Source organism: Larus michahellis, chromosome 24 (genome assembly GCF_964199755.1).
Source record: "Larus michahellis chromosome 24, bLarMic1.1, whole genome shotgun sequence".
Taxonomy (NCBI): domain Eukaryota; kingdom Metazoa; phylum Chordata; class Aves; order Charadriiformes; family Laridae; genus Larus; species Larus michahellis.
Window position 1 is genome coordinate 499375 of NC_133919.1, and position 22810 is coordinate 522184.

Sequence of the window (22810 nt, forward strand, 5' to 3'; positions counted from 1 at the left end):
TGCCTTTGCAGCATTAACACCTGCAGTTAAGGATGTTTCTCCCACGAGTCTTTCTTTTGGGGGATCGCCAGAAGCTGTTGTCCCTCAACCCCGGGGCTGCAGAATAACACAGGGGAATGTAGCGAGTCGCGCCGTTACTGCCCCGAGCCAGCCTACTCCCACTACAGACTCTCTTGAGATATCTGTTTATGAAAGTGGAAAAGAGGAAGAAACTATGTTTCCTCCTCCCCCTCCCAAAGACACTGTTGTTGAAAATACCCAAGGAGACTCCCCTGAGGATTCCAGGGATCAGTCAATACCGTACCCTCCTCTGCCACCCTCTACTCCACCATCACCCGGCAGCAGCACTAGAGTACCACCTGGTGGACTGACAGACCATCAATTCCGGGAGTTGTTAAAAAAGTTGGAAGAGATGGAAGCTCGTCTAGACGATCAATCCAGTTCACGAGCTTCTCCAGTTTACCCTGCTCCTTTGCCACTGCCTCATCATGCCTTGTCGTGGCCACCATCGTCGGAAAATGCGGGGGGTGGGGGAGCGGTAGGAGGGGAGAAAGAATTAACAAACCGATGGAGGGGAGTAATTAGAGATGCGGCAATTGAGGGCGTGTTTCTTGATCCTATGGCGTTTCCGGTGTTTGCTAATGCGGGGGGTGGAAAAGATTGGGAACTGTTTGATTGGAAATTGTTAAAGGAGGCAAAACAAGCTGTTAGTCAATATGGACTAAGCTCTCCCTATACTAGGGCTATGGTAGAGCATTTATTTACTGCGAATTTACTCACACCACATGATTCAAAGCAGATTTCTCAAATGTTGCTCACCCCTTCTCAGCAGTTGCAGTTTTTCAGTGTGTGGCAGAACCTATGTGATCAGGCTGCTGCCACCCCGCGTCCTCAAGGTGATCCTTTGTATGGGGTACAAACACAGATGTTAATGGGGACGGGACCTTACGTTCGGACTGACTGGCAAGCTAATTTTGCTGTGGAGGTTTTGCAACTCAGTCAACAGTTAGCTCACAGGGCTTTTTTGGGGATTAGAGGGGAAAAAACTCCTCCTGCTTTTACAAATGTTCGCCAAAAATCTACGGAGCCTTATTCTGAGTTTGTTGATAGATTGCATGCGGCTATTTCTGCTCACCCTGACCTTGATGAGACCACGAAAGCGAAGTTTTTAGACTTACTTGCTTTTGATAATGCAAATGATAAAACTAAATAAGCTCTTAGTACCCTACCTCGAGGCAGTACCACTGCTCAGCTGCTGGAAACAGCAGAGCGAGTGCTTTCCCAAGAACAGGCTACGGTTATGGCTGCTGCTGTTGGAGCTGCAGTACGTCCGTTGATGCAACAGCAATCAAAAGGAAAATGTAATAATAACGATAAGAAATGTTATAATTGCGGAAAATCAGGTCATTTTCGTAAAGACTGCAGAAATGCAAGTAAGGGACAAGCGAGCGGGCAAGTAAGCTCCCCACGTCAGAGTAGAGGTAGATGGTGTGTGAATTGTCGAAGTGCCACCCATAATTCTGTGGAATGTAGGCGATCGGGAAACCGGGTACCGAGCGCGATGCGTCCTCCTCGCGCTATGACACAAGTACAGGAGGCAGTACAGGGTGCCTGGAGCGTTGCGTCACCGCCACTGCAAGAAGTGCGAGAATGGACCTGGCAACAGCAGTAGATACCACGTTAGTCACAACGGCGGTCACTCTAATTGATTCAGATCAACGAGGACCGCTGGGCCATAAACTGAGTGCTCTGTTAATTGGGCACTCCTCCGTGTCCCGTCAGGGCATTTTTATTGTACCGAGCCTTATCAACACTGATTATACAGAGATTATAAAAATTATAGTATATACGCTGACCCCCCCGATTACCATTCCACAAGGGTCAAAAATTGCACAATTGATACTATTTCAATCAATGCTTCTGAGGTCGCTGGCAAAACAGAGGGGTGCTAGAGGTTTTGGCTCAATAGAGTCTCCTGATGTTTTGTTAGCTATTGATATTGAACGAGGCAAGCCTGAAGAAAAGGTGGTTATGACACATCCTTCAGGATCGTCTATTACACTGATTATGTTGATAGACACAGGTGCTGATGTTACGATTGTGCCTATTTCTAGCTGGCCATCAGCGTGGCCCCTTGTTCCTGCTGCGACGAGCGTAGTCGGAGTAGGGGGTCCACAAAGGACAATGATCAGCCAAACTTTAGTTTCTTTTACATTTATAGATGGAACTGTAGTCTCAGTCAAGCCATTATGTGATGCAGATACCTGTCGCCTTGATAGGTAGAGATGTGCTTTCTCAGCTTGGGGCTCGACTTGTGACATCGCCTTTTTAGGAGCGGTCACGGTCGAGCAGCCAACATTAAAACTCACCTGGACCACTACAACTCCTGTGTGGGTGGACCAGTGGCCGCTAAAAGAGGATCGGCTGCATATTGTTCAAATGTTAGTACGGGAACAGTTGGAGGCAGGTCATATTGTACCTTCAACGAGCCCTTGGAATACCCCTATTTTTACTATTCCAAAAAAATCAGGGAAATGGCGCCTATTACATGATCTCCGAGCTATTAATGCAGTAATGCAGGATATGGGGGCATTACAGCCAGGTTTACCATCACCTGCGATGATACCAAAAGAATGGAATTTGTTTATTGTAGATTTAAAAGATTGTTTCTTTACTATACCGTTGCATCCGGAAGATGCAGAAAAATTTGCCTTTTCCGTTCCATCAACAAATAAGAAAGAACCAGCTAAGCGGTATCATTGGGTTGTTTTGCCACAAGGAATGAAGAATTCTCCCACCTTGTGTCAAATGTTTGTGGCCTGGGCCTTACGTCCGTTTAGGGAAAATAATCCATTTTTGCTTGTATATCATTATATGGACGATATTTTAGTGGCAGGCCCAAATCTGGATATTGAAACAACTCTGAAGGAGTTAACTGAAACTGTAGAGCAAAAGGGTCTGAAAATTACTCCTGAAAAGATACAAAAGAATGCACCATGGCACTATTTAGGTTGGATTATTACGCAAAGTACTGTTAAGCCTCAAAAGATTCAGCTGACGACCAAAATTAAAACTTTAACAGATGTACAGAAATTAATAGGAGATATTCAATGGGTGCGATCCGTATCCGGTATCACCAATGATGACCTAGCTCCTTTAATGTCACTGCTAGGTACTTCTACACAGGCTGAAGTTTGTCGGCAACTCTCACCAACTCAAGAAAAAGCTTTAGATTTCATTGTTCAAAAAATCATGACTAGGTGCGTGCAACGCTTAACAGGAGTTCCCCTACAATTGATTGTGATAAATTCTGGGTCTGACAGAGAACATTTGGTAGATTTGTTAGTGTAACAGGTCGATTGTACGGTGTCTATAATAGAATGGGGTTTTCTGTCTTACCAACCTAAGAATACTGTCTGTACTCGTACAGAAATGTTTGCTAACCTTATTATAAAAGGCAGACGTTGTATCGTTGATTTAACTGGACATGAGCCGGAGGTTATATATGTTCCAATTACCCAGAATTATCTGGATTGGCTTCTCTCTTCCTCAGAGGTTTTACAATATGCATTAGCGGATTTTTCTGGACAAATCACTAATGTCTACCCACCGATGAAACTTTTGCCATTAATCCGAAATCAAACTTTTGAAGAGACTCCATGACGTTCGAATTCTCCAATATCTAGACTCACGGTATTTACGGATGCCGGAAAGAAATCAAAAAGAGCAGCGATTACCTGGTACCTTAATGGACAATGGCATTCCAAACTGCTCGATGGTGTTTTACAAGATTCTTTACAGACTTTAGAACTACGGGCAGTGGTGTGGGCTTTTCAAAATTGGCAGGATGAACTGATTAATATTGTTTCAGATTCTATGTATGTGGTTGGTATTGTTATGAGACTGGAACGCTCGATGCTTCGATCTCTTAGAAATTCTGTCTTATATCAGTTATTGTTACAATTGTTACATTTGTTAAATCAGAGAACGTATCCTTATTTTATAGTGCACATACGTAGCCATCAACCTGATTATGGCCTGGCCATTGGTAATAATCGTGCTGACCGTTTGGTTGCAGCAACCTAGGAGAACCGTCAAACGAACCTATTTGGACAAGCTCGAGTGTCTCATGAATTTTTTCATCAATCAGCTAAAGTATTAGCGAGACAGTTTAATTTACCTATTTCTGAGACACGTGGCATTGTGCAATCCTGTCCAGATTGCCAAGGAACTGGTTTTGGGCTTAGCCTGGGCGTGAACCCACGTGGGTTGCATTCCTTGCAATTATGGCAAATGGATATTACCCATGTTCCTGAATTTGGACGGCTCAAATATGTCCACGTAAGCATTGATACCTATTCGCATGCCATCTGGGCCACAGCACAAACTGGAGAAACAGCCAAACATGTTATTAAGCATATGTGTGCAGCTATAGCAGTTTTGGGGGTACCCCAGGAAATTAAAACCGATAATGGACCTGCTTATGTTTCTCAACGATTTGCTAAATTCTGTACTTTACCACAGGACAGGCCATAGTCGAGCGTGCACAGGCTACGCTGAAGGCGCTTTTGCAAAAACAAAAAGGGGGAGAAATTACCTCTTCTCCTGCAGAACGCCTTGCAAAAGCTTTATATGTATTGAACTATTTGCAGTTAACTGGAGAACGTGACTCACCTCCGATAGTGATTCATCACATGTCATTACGGTCTGGTTTGCAAGCAACCACACCAGCACGGGTACAGTATAAGGATTGGCAATCAGGGCAATGGAAGGGTCCAGTGGAGATAAAAATGATTGGTCGCGGATACGTTTGTGTTTTGACAGATCAAGGTCCAAGATGGGTACCAGCACGTTGGATTAAGCCGTGGAGGGAACCTGAAACGCAAGAGAGTAGAACGCGAGAGGGTGATGTGACCACGTGAACTCACCACTCTGGCTCTCGCAGGCTTGACAACTGTCATATGTCCAGCTTGTAAAGAATGTGAATCGTGGGTTCTTTGTAAGTGTAACGAGTGGAAGAAGCAACTTTATCAACGTGCCGGATTGACAGGGTTTTGGTGTTTGGATTGTCTGGAAGTTCAGTATGTAAGAATACAACAGGCTGTTTGTATAGCTATTTTAACAGGGCATGTAGCAGAAAAGTTTTAATACCTCGCATTTGGAAGGTAAAACCGGAAGAGTGGGAGAAGACGAAGAAAAAGTGTGCAAGGCGATTTGGCTGGAAGCAAAAAGGAAAGTCATAGCAGCAACATGGGTTGGATAATTGAGATAATGATTATTGGTTTAGTGGGACCAGAAGTGGAAGGTATTACAAACATATCCCCTAGGCAGAACATATGGGTAACATGGGCAAATCAGACAGGCAATTCGGCTTTTTGCTTATCCATGGCTACTCCATCAGATCCTTTCCGAACATATTTGATTGGTTTTCTGTTCCTGCGATTGGAGGACTTTGAAGGCTATGTATCCCAAGTCAATTTAACAAATAGTTCGTTGTTAGAATCAGAGCAGGTTAACGTCACTTGTAACCTGTTGCGAGGATCTGCAGACAGCTATTGGTGTCCAAAAGGAGTAGGATCCTTATTTCAAGGTCATCTCATTAATCATTTAAACCGATCAATTCCTCTTCCTTTGCAGGAATTGGATCTTTTGGGGTCACTTCCAGCAGTGAGACATCATGTGGGAAACAATACTGGCAAGCATATTGGCAACTTTAGCTTAGGATGTATTGAATTGGGAGGACAAAATTCAGTATTACAAAGAGATTATGGGTTTAAGATGACAGGTGCTTTCACTGGTATGCAAAATGTTACTCCTACTGTATCATTTATTAAGAGTAATTATTGTCAAAACGAAGGTGCTGACCTAGGACTATCATATGGAGGGATTTGGAATAATGCATCTTTTCCAAAGCTACTTCCACCTGGATATTTTTTGATATGTGGTGATCGAGCTTGGGGAGGCACTCCTAGTCACACAGTAGGAGGACCGTGTTATTTAGGCAGACTTACCTTGTTTGCTCCTGACAGGATTAGTCTTATTAATCTTAGAAACCAGTCACGGCGATCACAACGAGCGATTACCGATTTTACCCCTGAGTGCAGTGATCACATCAAGTTTTGGGACCGCCCGTCAAAAGTTTTTGCAGGCTTTTTAGCTCCAGGTGTGATTGCAGCTAAGGCTTTAACAGATCTAGAAAAGCTAGCCTGTTGGAGTATAAAACAGTTTAACCTGACTTCTGAGATGATTTCTGCTTTATTAACAGATGTTGATAGTATACGACATGCTGTGCTGCAGAATCGTGCTGCTATTGATTTTTTGTTGTTAGCACAAGGCCATGGTTGTGAGGATTTTGAAGGCATGTGTTGTATGAATTTGTCTGATCACTCACGCTCCATTCATGACCACTTAGCCCAGTTACAGCACAATATGCATAAGCTCACTCAGGGTCATTCGTGGTTGGAGCAATTGTTTAATTCTTGGGGACTGGCTGGCTGGGTGCAAGATTTGTTGAAACAGGGCCTTGTAATTTTGATTGTTGTAATGATATTGCTGATCATTTTACCTTGTTTGTTTTCTTGTCTACGAAGATCTTTAGAAGCGTCTGTGGAAAAAATGTTTTCAGGTGCTTGGATTGTTCAAAAACAAAAAGGGAGATTTGTTGGAGGATTTTTAATACAAAGGGGTCATCCTGTGAACACTCCAAGCACCCAAGAGCTGCTAACAACTATGTAGGCTTTGTTAGTTTGAAGGCTATGTGAAAACATTGTAGCGATGTTAGAAATGCTGAGACCAACAAGATATGAGAAAGTGTGCTGAATTCAGCGTGCGAAATGTAGAACTTCACCCAGGATATAGGAGGGGTGATTGTCCGCGTGGACAGATGCTTTAAGCCAATTATAATATGCTGCTTGCCGCGTGCACAGCTCGTGCAACCAATCAGCAAATTGTCGGCGCGTGATGCGGAATCAGAACGTCTATAACAACTGAGCTATCTGTGTAATAAACTGGCATTAACCTGATCACATTGGTCGCTGTGTTATTGTCCGAGCCTTCCGCGTCGACACCCACCCATGAAATCCTTCCAGCTCCGACAGCCGCAACGCAGGATTCACAGCTCCTCGCTCCCCTGGACACCCTTCCAACCTCCGTATGACCCGATTCCATGACTATGGAGCTAGAGAGGCTGCAACCAGGGTCCCAAACACATGGGGAAGATGTGGCAGCTATAGGGGAAGAAAGAGAGGTCAGAGAGTGCCACCTCACACCAAGCACCCCACACTTCTCACCTCACTTTGTCTTTCAGACTGAACTCCCACCCAAACACAAGGACAGACTTTGCTCTCTGGGAGTCTCATGAGCACCAGCCCTTGCTCGCTGCATTAGCAGCACAGCCTCCTTCATACACCCACCAGGAACGTGTGGCAGCACCAAACATCTGCAGTGAGCTTTGTGCTGGCTACAGCCCATGCCAGAGAACGACCCCAGCCCCCAGAGGGAACGTGACTTGGTCCCACGGCTCCTCCATCCATCCTGCAGCCTGCCCACAGCAGGAAGAAGGCACAACAGCCTGCACCAAAGGAGGAGAAAAAAACAGTTCCTCCCATGGGCCACCAGCAGCCACAACACAAAGCCCTCTCACACCTCAGCTGGGCTGAGCTTGAAAACGCTTCCAAGGGGTAATGTGGAAAACTGTGTTGCCAGAGCAGCCACAACAGAATTCTGCCCACGGGACAGCTTCAAGCAGATTTACACCTCTGTGCAATGGGAGACGGCTGAGCCCTGAGCAACCAGGCCTTGCATTTACTGCTTCAAAAAACCCCACATTACAAAAGCCCACACCAAGCGCCCTGCATCTCTGCAGAGAGCTCCACCTTCTCCAGCTGACAGCCAGCAGGAGGCAGAAGAGCCAAAGCCCCAAAGCACAAAACCCCTCAGAGGTCACCAGATGGGGGCCTCTAGGGGGGTTGTTCTGTCCCTCGAGCCAGGATGAGCCCTGCTCCCCCGGCACAGCAGCTGCTGCTCATCCCGAACGCCTCACAGGCCAGCACCCAGGAGGTGCCCCAAAACACAGGCCCTCAGGAGCCGCAACACGGGACGACACCTCTCCCCGGTGCAAGGCCCACACACCGGCCGCCCCGCGCCGCCCCTCCCCACACGGACAGCCCCTCCCCCGGGGGTCCTGCCCCCACGGCCAGGCCCTTCCTGAGGGCCGCCCCCAGCCCACAGGCCCTGCTCCCCCGCAGAGCGCTCAGAGCCTCCCACAGCCGGACGGACACTGACCTCAGCGGCGCTGCGACCCCTCACACAGCCCGCCCGGCCGCCGCCCCCGGCCCGGCCACACACAAACCCCGGCCCCGCCGCCGCTCTGAGGCGGCCTGGCCGCCGCCGGGCCTTTTCTACCCGCCCCGCGCACGCGCCCCCGTCACGTGGCCCGCCCGGCCCCTGCCCTCATCCCCGCGTGCGGCAGCATGGCGGCGGCGGCCCCCGGTGAGTGCGGGCCCACGACGGTCCCGGCCCCGGCCCCGCCCCGCCGGCCCCCCGGTACGTGCCCGGGCCCCCTCCTAACCCCCCTCGGTACGTGCCAGGCCCCCCCCCCAACCCCCACAGTACATGCGCAGACCTCCCCATAACCCCCCGGGTACAGGTATGGCCCTTCCATAACCCCCCTGGTAGGGGCCAGGGCCCTCCATAACCCCCCCACTACGTGTACGGCCCCCCCATAACCCCCTCCCGGTACATGCCAAGCCTCTGCACTGCCCCCCCCGGTACGTGCCCGGCCCCGCTGTCCCCCCAGCAGCCCCCTGTCCCCCATGGCCCTGTCACACCGCGCCCCCCATGGCTGGGGTGACAGGGGTGTGATGTTTCTGTAGGTTCCTCGCCTCCAAGGAGCAGTTCCATGCCTACCTGCGGGCCCGGGCCGAGCCCAGCGGCGGGGACGAGGAGGAGGAGGAGGAAGAGGAGGTCGAGGAGGAGGAGGAGGTCGGCAGCTGCCAGAGCGAGCCCCCCGCCAAACGGGTGAAGTCAGAGGACCTCGGTCAGGACGGGGAAAGCCGAGAGGATGGTGGAGCAGCGGAGAAGGAGCCCGTGGAGCGGAAGCGGGCCCGGGGGCAGAAGAAGAGCAGGCCGTGTATGAAGCCCAAGCGCTACGAGCAGAGCAGGCTGTGCCCGTGGGTAACGCAGGTAGGGTGCGGGGGCCCTGCTCTGCGCTGCTCTGGGGTGGGGGATTTGGGACCCCGGTGAGCCCTCCAGGGCTGCATTGATTTGGAAGTCTAGGGAAGCACACTGAAGAGAGAGACGCACCAGGGCAGGCTCCCAGCAGGGAGCGCATAGCAGGGGACTGCGCCGGCAAAACCAGCTCCGTTGGCTGCCTGGGAGAGGGTGAAGCAGGATGAGCTGAGCGGGACAAGTAAAGCGTCAGCTTCCCTGAAGCGCTAGTGCTAAAATGTCCCCTCAAGTGGGTACGTCACTGCCCTTCTGCGGCACGTTACAGCAGTCGGCTTCCTGCCGGCTTCCTGGGAGCGTTTCGTGGGGCACCCAACATCACCCGGGGAGCGACGGGTGCTTGGAGCAGTTCTGGCCCCTCTCCGTGTTCATCCTTTAGCCAGTCTTGCATCCCTCTAGATCTGTAACTGCTTTGAGTTTCCTCCAAGCCGAGCACTGAGAACAAACGGAGCGGTTCCAGTTTCGGGTTCTTTTCTCCAAGTGATACATTCTCTTGGAATAGTTGGGGCTCTCAAAGAAAAACCAGTGATTTCCTGGGTTTCCCACTGACATTTAGCCAAGGCAAGTGCTACAATTGCTACCTGGAATATCCTTCTGTTTAACCACTGCTGCTTCAGCTCTCCTAACGTGCTCCTCCATCCTTCTTGTTTTCCAGCTGGAAATCCAAGGCAAGCTCTACTTGGCTCCGCTGACCACAGTAGGTGGATAATTCTCTCCTTTTGTCCAAATTTGCCATTGCCACATCTGGAACAGAGCAAATCTCCTGACAAACCATCTCTCTGCTGTCTCTTTCAGGGCGGTAACCTCCCTTTCCGAAGGCTATGCGAGCGCTTTGGGGCAGACGTCACCCGTGGAGAGACGGCTGCGTGCACAAACCTGCTTCAGGACCAGTCCTCCCAGTGGGCTCTCCTCAAACGGCATCACGCCGAAGGTAATTTTTGGGGTGCGGGTGGGTGCTGTCATCTTGAGAACCAAAGAAATGATAACTCGCTTCTGAGGAGAAAAGCTGCTGCTTGAATTCATGCAACCTGTCCCCCTCTGGTAGCCGGAGGGAGCGTTTCCAGACACGATGACCAAATGTGGCTCTGCACAGGCACGGCGAGAGGTGGGGAGGAGCTTTTCAGTGGCTCCTGCTGACTCTCGGCATGGCATTGCCAGGGGTGAGGCTGGTCTTCAGGTCACCAAACTTCAGAACCCGTTTTGGCACCGATTCTGGGTGACTGCCCAGCAAGAGGGGCATTGTCCTTATCGGGAGGCTGCGTCCCTCCAGTGCTGGGGTTCAGGGTTAAAGCAACCAGGTCTGTTAGCAACCGGATCATTTTAAATCCTTGTTGGGATCCGGTGCCATGAAACCAATTAAACCTTGCAGTGGATATGGGAAGTTCTTACGTGAAACGGGGCCAAGCGGTTTTGGCAGAAGATAAACCCCCTTGCGTTCTAACACTCCTCACCGAGGTGGGAGGCCAGGTGCGGCTAGGTTTAAATTCTGAGTGATGCCCAATTCAGCACTATCAGTCCGATCGCGTTTAATATGTATTAAACTGTTACGATTTGGATACACTAATAGTGGGCTGCACCTTCAGTCTAGTCGTGCTCCTGAACTAGCACGGCCTCTCTCAAGTTTTGGTCGCGTTCAGTGAGACACCGAAACGACCAGCTACTGAAACAGTGCAGTTTATTTAAACAACAGATATACAGGTTCTTTAGGATTGCTGGTGATAAATACACTGTCTGCAAAGCACGTGCAAACAAAGATATTGTTAAGTATAGAAAACGCGCGACAAAATTATAAATGATACAGCCTGGCTATAAATGTAGGGTAGAGATTCTCTAGAGAAATTTCTAAGTCCCCGAGAAAGCGCTCGGTGTAATTGAAGTCTTACTCAAAGGCGTCCCTATGGGGGGGGAAGAAAGGCTCAGCCCGTCGACTGATCCCGGAAATCAGCGGTGGAATTCTTCACGATGGTGTCTTCCCTGGCATCCCCTCTCTCTTGGGCTATTTTTATACTATTTTTTTATCTTCAAAGTGGAGTTTGAGTGACTTTAGTCATACGTACTTTTATTATGATTAATGTATTCAAGGAGGAGTGTTCACCCCTCGGGGGCGGATAGCCTCCGGGATGGAGGTGTGTTTTGGTACATTGTGGTGAGCAAAGTTCGCACAAAGGACAGCATTTCATCAACATTTGAGGAAATGTTGGCTTGGGTAGCGTGTAGGCCACTTATCAGTTCCGTAGTACCATCTCGTCCCCATATCTGCTATTCGTCACAAGGGAAGGCCACAGAACAAGCGCGTACTCGAAAGGCACCTTCTGGGGCACTGCAAGGTGTCTGTCCTTGTCCCCGAGGGCTTGGCTGTGGGGGACAGCAGAGGCGCTGCTGGGGACATCTTTCTCCCAGGAGATGTCACTCTCGCAGGGGTTGTCGCTGCTCCAGAAGGTGTTACTCTTTAGGGAGATGATGTTGCGGTCTGAGCTGTTGTCTTCTGAGGAGATGTCGCTTTTTGGGGAGAAATTGTGCTCTGGGGAGGTGTCGCTCTTGGAGGAGGTGTTGCGCTCTGCAGAGATGTCGCGCCCCAAGGAGGTGTCACTCTTTGGAGAGATGTCGTGCCCTGAGATGTCACTCTCAAAGGAGATGTTGCTCTTTGGGGAGGTGTTGAACGCAGAGAAGATGTTGCTCTGAATCTCTAGGGGATGAGGAGACACCTCTGTGTCAGGAGCCCTTCTCCTTCTGGCAGATTTCATCTCCCCAGACAGCATGTGGGAAGCCCCTGGTGCTGTGAGGAGCAGGGCTGGGCAGTTCCTGCAGTTTGTGGGAGATGGGAACTTCTTGTCGGCAGCGCTCGGGGGGCCATCGAGGAAAGATGCCCTGCGAGACCTGGTGGTTGTGAGCAGAGAAGGACTTGTGGGAGACGGGAAGGTCTTGGCTGGAGACATCATGAAATGGTTGAGTTTCAAATTGTCAGAAAAAGGGTGGGCAGAGTTGCTCCCCTGGATTTTGGGAGCTGAATGCCCCATTAGGAAGGTTGCTGGTGATCCCAAAGTGGGACGTGCTGTTGAGTGTGTTGAGGGCCAGGAGGCCTTGCAGAAGGCTCTAGATGGCTTGGAGCGTTGGGCAATCCTGAGCGGCGTGAAATTGAAGCAGTCCAAGTGCCGCGTTCTGCAGGTGGGAGGGAGGGAGTAACGGCGGCAGCAGTGGGAATGGGGAGGGGGCTCTGGGGAGCAGCCCTGCAGAAAGGGGTGTGGGGGTGGTGAGCAGCTCAAGAGGAGCCAGCAGTGTCCCCTGGCACCAAGAGGGCAAACGCATCGTGGGGGGCATCAAAGACAGTAGAAGCAGGCGGCCAAGGGAGGGGATTGTCCCGCTGTGTTCAGCGCTGGCGCGGCTTCACCTGGAGCACTGTGTGCGGTGCTGGGCCCCAGCATTGGAGAAGGGTGGGAAGGTCCTCGGATGGTGCAGAGGAGGGCAAGCAAGGTGGTGACAGGGCTGGAAGGCATGTCCTCTGAGGAGCGTGTGAGCGCTGGGGGTTGGTCTCATCTGGAGAGCAGGAGGCTGAGGGGCGAGCTCGTGGCTCTGTGCAGCTTCCTGAGGAGGGGACGTGGAGAGGGAGGTGCTGAGCTCTTCTCCTGGGCATCCAGGGACAGGATGCGTGGAAGTGGCTCAAAGCCGCGCCAGGGGAGGTTCAGCCTGGGCATTAGGAAGCATTTTTTCACCAAGAGGGCGGTCAAACCCTGGAAGAGGCGTCCTCGAGAGGTGGTTGATGCCCCAAGTCTCTCTGTGCCCAAGAGGCCCTTGGACAATGCCCTTAAGAACACGCTTTAACTCGTGGTCAGCCCTGCAGTTTGGGTTCTGGTCTTTCTCTTCCCTTTTCCTCCTCGTCTGGCGCAGAGCAGCTCCCTGCGGCCCCCAAGAGCTGCGGGCGGTGGTGGTGCAGCTGCTGCAGGGGACGGGAGTTTTGGGTGCAGGAGGGTGCTCGGGGCGGGGGGTTGGGAGGCCGGACGCGGAGCAGCAGCGGTGCCGGGAGCTGTGCAGGGCCCTGCCGAGGCCAAGGGGACTGCGCCCGCCCGGGGCCCGCAGCGGCTCCCCCCGCCCCAGCGGCGTCCCTGGGGCTACCCTGGGGCAGGGGCTCAGCCCCCGACGTTGGGGGTGCCCCGACGGGGACCGGGGACCTCCCCCCGCACCTTCTGTGCGCCGGACCCGCAGAGGGGCGGCCGCTGCCCGAAGGCGCCCTTGGCTGCGTTGGCCCCGGGCTGTGGAGCTGGGAGGGGGAACGGGCAATAAAGAGCTGGGGTTTCCAGGCACTTTTGGCCCCTGCTGTGATTTCTTTGTTTATTTCTTTCCTTATTTCCCCCCGGGCTGGTGTCGGGGCTGCCCAAGGTGCAGGCAGAGAAGGGGAGGAGGGTCCCTGCCTGGCCGGCAGCTCCCCCCTGGCCGTTGTGGGGGTGATTTGGGGTGATTGGGCAGCGCAGGGAGGCAAAGCCGGGCTGCGGAGCCGCGGACGGGGGTGATTGTCCCGAGGCTTTGGGGGCTTTGCCCCGAGGCCTGTCCCCGCGGGAGGGGATGCTGGCCGGGGTCCAGCCGAAGGCCTGGCAGCCCTTGTGGTCGTGTGTGTCCGTCCCCTCCCGCTCCCCAAGGTCTGTCCTTGTCCCGGGGGCTCCGTGCTGCTTTCTGCGTAGGGCTGTGTCTGTGGGTCCGGCGGGGACCCGTCTGTCCTGGCTGCCCCTGGGGAAGGGGTCAGGGGAGTCCCCCTCTGCCACTGCCACCCCACTGGCGGTCACTCGGCCCTGGGGGCAGCTTGGTGCCCTTCGGGGTCCCGTGTGGGGCTGTGGCACCTGGTGGGGGCCGATTCCCGCTGTCCCCCGCGCTCCCTCCCCTCCCAGACAGGCACGGAGCAGGACTGGAGAAACAACTTTTAATGGAAGAACACGAGAGAAAAGGTCCTATCGAAGCTACTCTAACCCCCCGTCCCCTAAACTCACCCCCCCATCTCTCAAAATACACTACCCCTTCTTTAAATATACCTGCCTCCCCTAAACACACCCACCTCCCCAAACACACTGCCCGCTACAACTTTTAATGGAAAAACAGGAGAGAAAAGGCCCTATCGAAGCTACTCTAACCCCCTCTCCCCTAAACATGTCCCTCTCCGCAGCCCCCCCAAACACACCACCCCCCCAGGTACAGTCCTCTCCCTTAAATCTGCCCCCCCACCCCCCTCCCCTAAATACAACCCTCCCCCCACTCCCCAAATGCACCCCCCCCCGCGCCCCTTCATCTGCGTCTCCTCGCTGGGGGGCGTCTCTTCCCCCCCACCACCCCCGGCCTGTCTGCCAGAGCCCTGCGCTTCCTGGGTGGCAGCAACGGGGAGCTCGTCCCCTGCTTTGTCCCCCGCTTCGTCCCCCGCTTCTCCGCCATGGCAGGCTGGGCTGGCGGCAGCTCCATCCCCGTGTCCCCACACGGCTCCTGGGACTTCGTCCTGGAGAAGATATCTTCCAGGATGACGACGGCCTTCCGGGTCACCTCCACGCCGAAGTACTTGACAGGCACCTCCTGGGGCACTGCAAGGTGGCCAGCTGTGTCCCCGAGGGCTTGGCTGTGGGGGACAGCAGAGGGGCTCCTGGGGACATTGCTCTCAAGGTGGCCGGCTGCGTCCCCAAGGGCTTGGCTGTGGGGGACGTCGCTCTCCCAGGAGTTGTTGCTGCTCGAGGAGGTGTCAGTCATTAGCGAGATGCTGTCGTACTCTGAGATGTCCTGCTCTGAGTAGGTGATGTTCTTTGGGGAGAAGGTGAGCTCTGGGGAGATGTCGCTCTCGGAGGAAATGTTGCTCCAGGGAGAGATGTTGCTCTTTGGGGAGCTGATGGTGCTCCAGGAGATGTCGCTGCCCAGGGGTGTCTGCGTGGGGGAGGCCCTGCTGGAGCTGTTGGTCTCTGAGGACCATTCCTTGGTGTTCTCGAAGGCAGGGATGGACGTTGGCAGCTGGGTGGGTGCTGGGGCCACCGCCCTCCCCTCTCTGATGATGCCACCGGGGTCCCCAGGTGTGGTGATGGTGGTGTCAGTGTCCTGGGAGACCTCCACCGTGTCCAAGGAGGAAAAAAAGAGCCAGAGGGGCTCTTGGAGGAGCATGTCCTCGATGACTTCAGTGTTGGAACCCAGGTCACCAGGAGCATCTTTGTGGGGGGCAGCAGCAGGGCTGGGGGGGAAGTAGGTGCCCATGGGGACGCGGCTGGCAGGGGGTGCCCCCATGTAGGTGGCCTTGAGGTGCTGGTGGCCGGGGATGGAGGTGAGCAGCAGCGGGGGGACTGCGGGCACCGCTGTGCCCTGGTGGCCATAGTCTGGGAGCTGCGTCAGTTGGGGCAGTGGGTGTTGTCCCTGGGGGGTGCCAGGGGCTGCCCAGGCCGGGAGGGTCCCGCAGCCCCCGGGGCCCCACAGGGCAGCACCTGGTGGAGCAGCGGCGCCGTGTCCGAGGATGGCAGTGGCTGGCGCAGGCCCGTTGGTGGGGGTCCACTCGACGTGGAAGAAGCGCGGGTAAAAGCAGCAGCAGCCGCATGGGGTCCTGTGCAGCCCTGTGTGGGTGGGAGGGAGCCGTGCTGGGCCGGGGGCACCCTCCGGGGCACCCGCCGAGCCGCCCCCCATGGCCATCTGGGTGCTGATGGTGTCGGGGTGGCAGAGGGGACAGGGGTGCCATACCTGGTGGTGGGGCCTGTGGGGCTGCCCCCAGTGGGGGTGCCCAGGCTGCAGGGAATGGCTGCTGCTGCCCGGGGGTTGGGAACAGGGTGGCTGCACCTGGAAGAGAGACAGGAGCCATGGCCGGCGGTCACCTCCTGGGCTCTCGTCCCCGAGAGGTGGCCCCAAGTATTGTGGAAATTCTCAGGAACTGGGATTCACTGGGCAGGCGAGGGCAGGGACACTCAGCCGGGCTTGCTGAGCCCCCGTGCCAGAACTGCCGGGGGGGGAACAGGGGAGGTGGGATGATGAAGGTGACCGTGGAGAGGGGAGGGGGAGGCTGAAGGCGCCCAGGTTTCATGGGTGCGAAAAGGTGTTGGGGTGGCAGAGGGGACAGGGGTGCCATACCTGGTGGTGGGGCCTGTGGGGCCGCCCCCACTGGGGGTGCCCAGGCCGTGGGGAAGAGCAGCTGCTGCCCGGGCGGTGGGAACAGGGTGGCTGCGCCTGGAAGAGAGACAGGAGCCATGGTCACCTCCTGCGCTCTTGGCCCCGAGAGCGTCCCCGGGCTGTGGGTCGGGGTCGTTCCCTGCCTTGGGGGTAGAAGGTTTGTGGGAGCACAAATGCCTGATGTCTCTGGGGCGCTGGGGGAGCACGGGGGCCGCGCAGTGGGAGCCACGGAGGTGGCAGCGCCATGGTGGGTCCCCTCAGTCTCTCCGCTGCTAAGGACTCTTTGGCGTCTCCAGGATGGAATGTTGGGGCTCCCTGTGCTCCGCCCCCTCCCAACGGCCCCCCCAACAGCCCCCCCAGCTCCTGCTGGGGAGGGAAGCGGCTCAGAGGGGCTGGGTGTCCCCGGCCCCTACCAAGGGCTCTGTGTGCAAGGGCTTTTTGCTTTCAACAGTATTTTTCACGGGGCGAAAGGACCAAGTTGGTCCAGCCGAGCTTTGTGGGGATGAAGCTGCACCCGCAGCCTCCTTGTGCCACACGGCAAATGCCTCTGTGACTGTCGCCTGTGCTGCGCTGCCTGGAGTGACGCAGAGACAGGAACAAGGACCTGGAGGGTGCGAGGGAAGGTCACGCAGCATCCCTCGGTGGCACGCTCCCCTGCCCAGCCCTCCCTCAAATCCTGCTCTCGGGTCTTTTAGTCTCCTCATTGGGAAACAAGCAGCTCTGGGTCCCCCTCGGAGGGGGCTGCACTTCCCCTGGGTGCGTGACACCGGGAGGAGACGGTACCCGCCGCTGCATGCTCCCAGAAAAGGCCGGGATTCTGCACAACATCCGCAGAATGGATCCGCATAGGGCCTCCTCAGCCCTATCTGTAGGAATTTGCCGTGTGTTTAGGCAGGAAGGTGAAGTTGGTAGCTACGGCTCCCAGCAGCAGCTCACTAGAAGAAAGAAAAGAACAAAAACAAAGCAAAGAAAAACCCAAGGAGAGGTTTGTGTCCAGTACAATAGAGCCACCGGCACCCTGTTGCGTCGCCCTGTGGCTCTACAGCGAAGGTGATGGCAGTCAGATGTGTCAAACCAAGCCTCTACCCTCCCGAAAATTTAGGGCTGCTGCACAAAACCGCCTCCGGTGCTGAGCTTTGACCTGCTCCTGTCATGAAATAATGACAGCCTGTGGAGGCATAATTTAGCCCTGACCTGAAGACGTCTGTTTTAAGGTTAAAAAGTCCTCCCAGCTAAACTTTATCCAACAGCAGCAATGAAAAAATCAACTTGTCCGGTGTTCATTTGGGTTCCTCTTGTAAGAAAGGCAGGTATTGCTTTTGCAGAGGAGAAAAGCCGTTTCCATTGGAGGTGACACGATAAGGAATGACTAACACCAAGAGGCTCCAGCAAAGGCTTGTAGAACATCTCTTATCACACAGACAGAAGGACAAACTGATTCCTACTGGATTAGTGTCTAGAAGGGGAGTCAAACGTTTAACCAGGGCTAATGACATTGAGCAATCTTTTACCAAAAAGGAAAGAAATAAACTAGTCAGATAATCCCTTTGGGTGTAGCATAAAGAGAAGTAAACAGAGGCAGGACATGCGGGAAGAATTTTAGGCGCCTCAGACAGACTGTGAACCCTGGAGTACCCAACCAATGGGAAACAGGGGAGGGAAAAATTTGGCCGGGATTAGGGAATAAAAAGGTGTGTTTCAAGAACTGGAAGTGTGCCTACTTGCTAGGTCACCCGCTCTTGCAAGAACGTGAATAAAAATGTGCTTCACAGAGGATGCTGCCTGAGCCTATTTCATTCAGACCGGAACTTGTTTCTCACAATTTGGGGGCTCGTCCGGGAGCCGAAGTCATCTTCTTGGGAGTCCCTGTCGCCGAAGGACGGGAAGACGCGTCCCGTTGATTTCAACGGCCTCGTGGATCGTCAGTGGGGATTCCGTGAGGAATCGACTAAGATCTCGAGACCCAGTTGTACGGCAGACTCTGTGAAGCACAGGGGGAGAAGGGGTAGGTGCAGTAGGCACAGAGAGTACGACCAGGCAACTCCGTGCACGGACCAAGGTAAGGAAAATCGGACTGTTAAAGTATTGCCTTGGTGGTCGGGACGTTCTAAGAGACTTGTGTGTGAGTGACTGAGACGTACTGCGGTACGAAGCGAGTGTGGAGTCCGGATCCGCGGTTCTGTAGTCCCGCGAGGGGCGCAGCTGGAGAAGGACGAAGCGAAAGGAAGGGGTGTAAGGAAAGTCTGCGTTCAGAATGGGAAATAAGGATTCTAGGCCTAGGGATGAAAAAGGGGATAATAAGAAAGACCCCGGGAACATTCCCCCAGACAGTCCTTTAGGGGAGAATGTTGAGGTTTTGGAATGATTCTTCTTGTACAAGGGATAAAGATAAAAAGAAAATGATTTGTTTTGTTCGGACCGCATCCCGGAGGGGCCGGGGGGGCCGTGGACATTCTGGGAAGGGTCTCAGGGGTGTCCTAGGGGTCCTGTGTCTGTCTTAGAGGATCCCAGAGGTGTCCCAGGGGGGACATGTTTGCATTTGCATTTGAATTTGTTTGGACCAAAGAACCCATAAGACCTCCTAGTGTATTTTGGCCCAAATTTGGATGTGATGAAGACTGGGTCTGTCAGACTTTAAACATGTATGCGAATAATAAGGAATAATAAGGAAGTAGAGGAAGGTGAATATGCTTTTTGCTGGGTCAAGATGAATAGATTCAGGAACTCCCAAATCCATTTTATATGTTCCCAGCCCAGACTGTCGGTGATGTTTCAATGGACAAAGAAATTGAATCCCCGAAGTGGGACCCCTTAGACTGTTGCTTGGGGGCGAGGAAGAGGGGTGAATAACGGGACGAGGACTGCCCCGACCACTCCTACCAGCAGCTCGGGGTTCACCGGTAGGGTGTTATCATTGTGGGATTTACAGAATCCCCTAATTTGTTTGGCAAGTGTTAGAACAAGTGCTTGAACAATTCAGCCCTCCATTGCGAGTGGCCCTGCTTCAGTGTGTGGATGATTACTGGTATGTGGGAAGGAAGAAGGCAGGGTAAAAGAAGCCACGAATGAGTTACGGAACTTTTTGGGACAGTAAGGTTTGATGGTCTCAAAAAAGAAAAAATAATAAAAAAATTGCAATACGTGGAAACAGAAGTGAAGTACTTGGGACATCTAATCAGGGAAGGGAGTCGAAAAAAAATAAATCCTGAGAGGATCAAAGGAATAGTAGATTTACCTCTGCCAAAGACCAAGAGGGAACTGAGAAAATTTTGGGGGCCGACTGGGTACTGTGGACTGTGGATAGAGGGGTGTGTTCAAAAGACTAAAGGACTATATTCCAAACTGTTAGCTGAAGAACCAAATGTATTGGTTTGGACAGAAGAGGAGGATTTAGTGTAAGATTTAAAACAGAGACTAATCAGAGCTCCAGTTTTAGCCTTATCTTCTTTGGAGAAATCTTTTCAACTATTTGTTAACTGTAGACAAAGGGGCTGCGTTAGGAACTCAAGAGTGGGGGGGGATAAGCGGCAGCCAGTGGCCTATTTATCTAAACTCTTAGATCTGGTCTCCCGAGGGTGGCCAGGGGAATGATAGAAGGTAGCACCCCTCACCAAGGAAAAACCATTTTAGCCCAAACCACAGGAAAACGGCTAACCAATTCAAGAATACTGAAGTATGAAGGAATTTTAATTGAAAAGGATGATTTGATTTTAACTACCAGCCCTTGCCTTAACCCAGTGAGCTTTCTGTGAAAAAAAAATATATATATATATTGAGGCAAAGGATGAAGAACTTACACACGAATGCTTAGATGTAAATTGAGTACCAGACTAAGATTTGACCTGACTTAAGGGAAGAACCCCTATCTGGGGGTCTTCATTTGTTCGTAGACGGTTCTTCAAGAGTGATAGAAGGAAAGAGGTGTCATGGACATGCGGTGGTAAATGGAGTGAGTCAACTGTGGAATTTGGATAATGAGGTGAAGTCTCTGTGCTCAAAGAGCAATTCAGACTGGCTTTGCTATCTCTTGTGCAGCCCAGGGGAGTGAAGGCTTGTCTGGCTATCACAGGATACATAAATGACGGGGTAGTCTTGGGGAGCCAGGACAGCCCTGCTTTTCGTCAGCAGAGACAGTAAAATCAAGATAACAGAGACCTTGTGTAGCTCTTTGTTTCCTTGAGAGGCTGCCATGTCTGGTAATTGACCTTTGCCTCGTTACCTGTGAAATGCATATTAAAGTTGACACCCCTGTATATGCTAATGAAGATTTTAGAGATCATGCTAAACATATATGGCTATAGCACTCATCTCTCCACCCAAATCATACTACACGTCACCTAGGGGAGGGAAACCTTGTAATTTTGGGGATAAAAGGATGGAGAAAATGACTGTTAAATTGGGAGAGAAGAAACTTGATACCTGACGGACCAGTCCATGGGCTGTGTTCTCTCCCTCCACCCCAGGCAGGGACGCCTTTCTGGGTAAGCGCTGCGCCCTTCACCCTCTGGGGAACGTTACCCCGGGTTGTTGTACTATCATTATTTTTGCTAGCAATATTAACCTTAAGTAATTAGCGCTATTGTAGTTAGCGAATTTATCAACGGCAATCTCGAATCTGTTCTGTCGCTCTCAATAAAATAACTAATTTCGATTATTTGTGAATCTGATTCAGTGAAAGTCCTTTGGTGGGACTCTGATAGTAAATCAGTGAAAGTCCTGGGACTCTGACAGACAAGTATCGAAACTACAGCCCTTTTAACGCGACACCAACAAGTAAAAGCATCTGAAAAATTACCTAGTGCGTGGTCCGCTCAAACATGTGAGATGTATACCTTAAACCAGGCACTTAAATTAATTGGAGAAAGGAGAAGGAACAATACATACAGCCTCTTGTTATGCCCTTGGGGCAGTGCATACCTTTGGTAAAATTTGGGAAGAACGAGGACTAATAAACAGCAAAGGGAAAGAACTTTTACACGAAGAACGTACAAAGCAGGTGTTAGCTAATATATTAATACCAAGTGAAATAGCAGCTTTACACATTAAAGGTCACCAGAGAGGCAATTCAATTACCGCAAGGGGAAACAGATTAGCGGACAAGGTGGCAAAAGAGGCGGCCTTGGGGCAGGAGAAGCAATGACAGAAGCAGGGGCAGCGGAGACATGTGGTAAATGGATTCTGCCTGATGGAAGGGAAATGGTCAACCAACAATGAGAGAAATAGTGACGGTGCTACAACAGGGAAGCCATTGGGGAACGCAAGCAATGTGCGAATAGTTTTGTGGAAGTACAGATGCTTTGGCATATAGACAATGGCCAAAGAAATTTGTGAGGGATGTATTATTTGTAAGAAAGCAAACAAGAAAGCCTTGAGAAAGCAGTCTTCAGGAGGAGGAGAGCCCGGCTTGAGACCGTTCCAAAGTATACAGGTAGACTTCACTGAACTGCCACCAACAGGCAGGCGAAAAGATCTTTTAGTCCTGGTGGAGCATCATACTGGATGGGTGGAAGCCTACCCCTTGGTGTCAGCTACTGCAGCAGGGGTATTTAAGATAATACTAGAACAAATTCTTCCCAGATACGGGTTAGTGGAGAATATAAACTCAGATCAGGGCAGTCATTTTACTTCTAAAATCCTTCAAGGAATTATGGAAAGTTTAGGGATAGCGTGGGAATTTCATACCCCCTGGCATCCCCCATCATCAGGAAAAGTTGAGGAGGAACCAGACCATTAAGAGACAATTGTCGAAACTGATTTTAGAAACCAAATTACCATGGACTAAATGTTTACCCATAGCATTGTTGAGGATCCAGACTTCTCCTAGAACAGATACAGGTCTCTCGCCCTATGAGATGCTTTTTGAACTACCTTATATGGGTAACAGAGAAGAACTGTATACTGGGGTTGTCGTCTTCTTTCTCTCTCCTCAGAAATAAAGGACTTCTTGCTCAAACTCCACCCATTGGAATTTGCAGTCCGTGCCTTTCGACCGGGAGATTGGGTCTTGATCCAATCCTGGAAGGAAACCAAGCTCCAACCAGAATGGGAAGGCCCGTTCCAAGTGTTACTGACCACTGGGACTGCAGTGAGGACGGCCGACAGGGGTTGGACTCACTACACTCGGCTAAAAGGACCAGTTGAAACCCCACCAACAGATCCAGTGGGACAGTGGACTGTACATTCTACTGACAGCCCGCTGCGAGTAACCCTAAAGAGACAATAAGCCGTAGGTTGGGGCGGGATGATCCAGTCGGGAGATATAAATCTGTGTACAGCATGAATTTTAAGAAGCATTTTGCGATGATGCTGGTCATAGGGGCGATGTTGTACACCTAGATCACATACGAAGTGCACACCCAGATTACCCGGTTAGACTTATCATAAATATCACTAAAGGAAATACCCCACAGACTGTACACTTTGATGCCTGTCAAGTACCGAAGTGTGGGAATCTAGAGGCCCAAAGATGGTTGAGTGC

At 52.2% G+C, this 22810-nt stretch overlaps 1 long non-coding RNA gene across 1 annotated transcript; it reads right to left on the reverse strand.

Annotated features, from left to right (window-relative positions):
* Positions 1-1295: 1295 nt before the first annotated feature.
* On the reverse strand, positions 1296-8384 carry LOC141734755 (uncharacterized). Its single transcript, XR_012584590.1, has 4 exons — positions 8284-8384; positions 7072-7226; positions 4675-4875; positions 1296-1656 (listed from the first exon to the last, which is right to left on the reverse strand). It is a non-coding gene; the product is annotated as an uncharacterized LOC141734755 (long non-coding RNA).
* Between the last annotated feature and the right edge of the window lie 14426 nt (positions 8385-22810).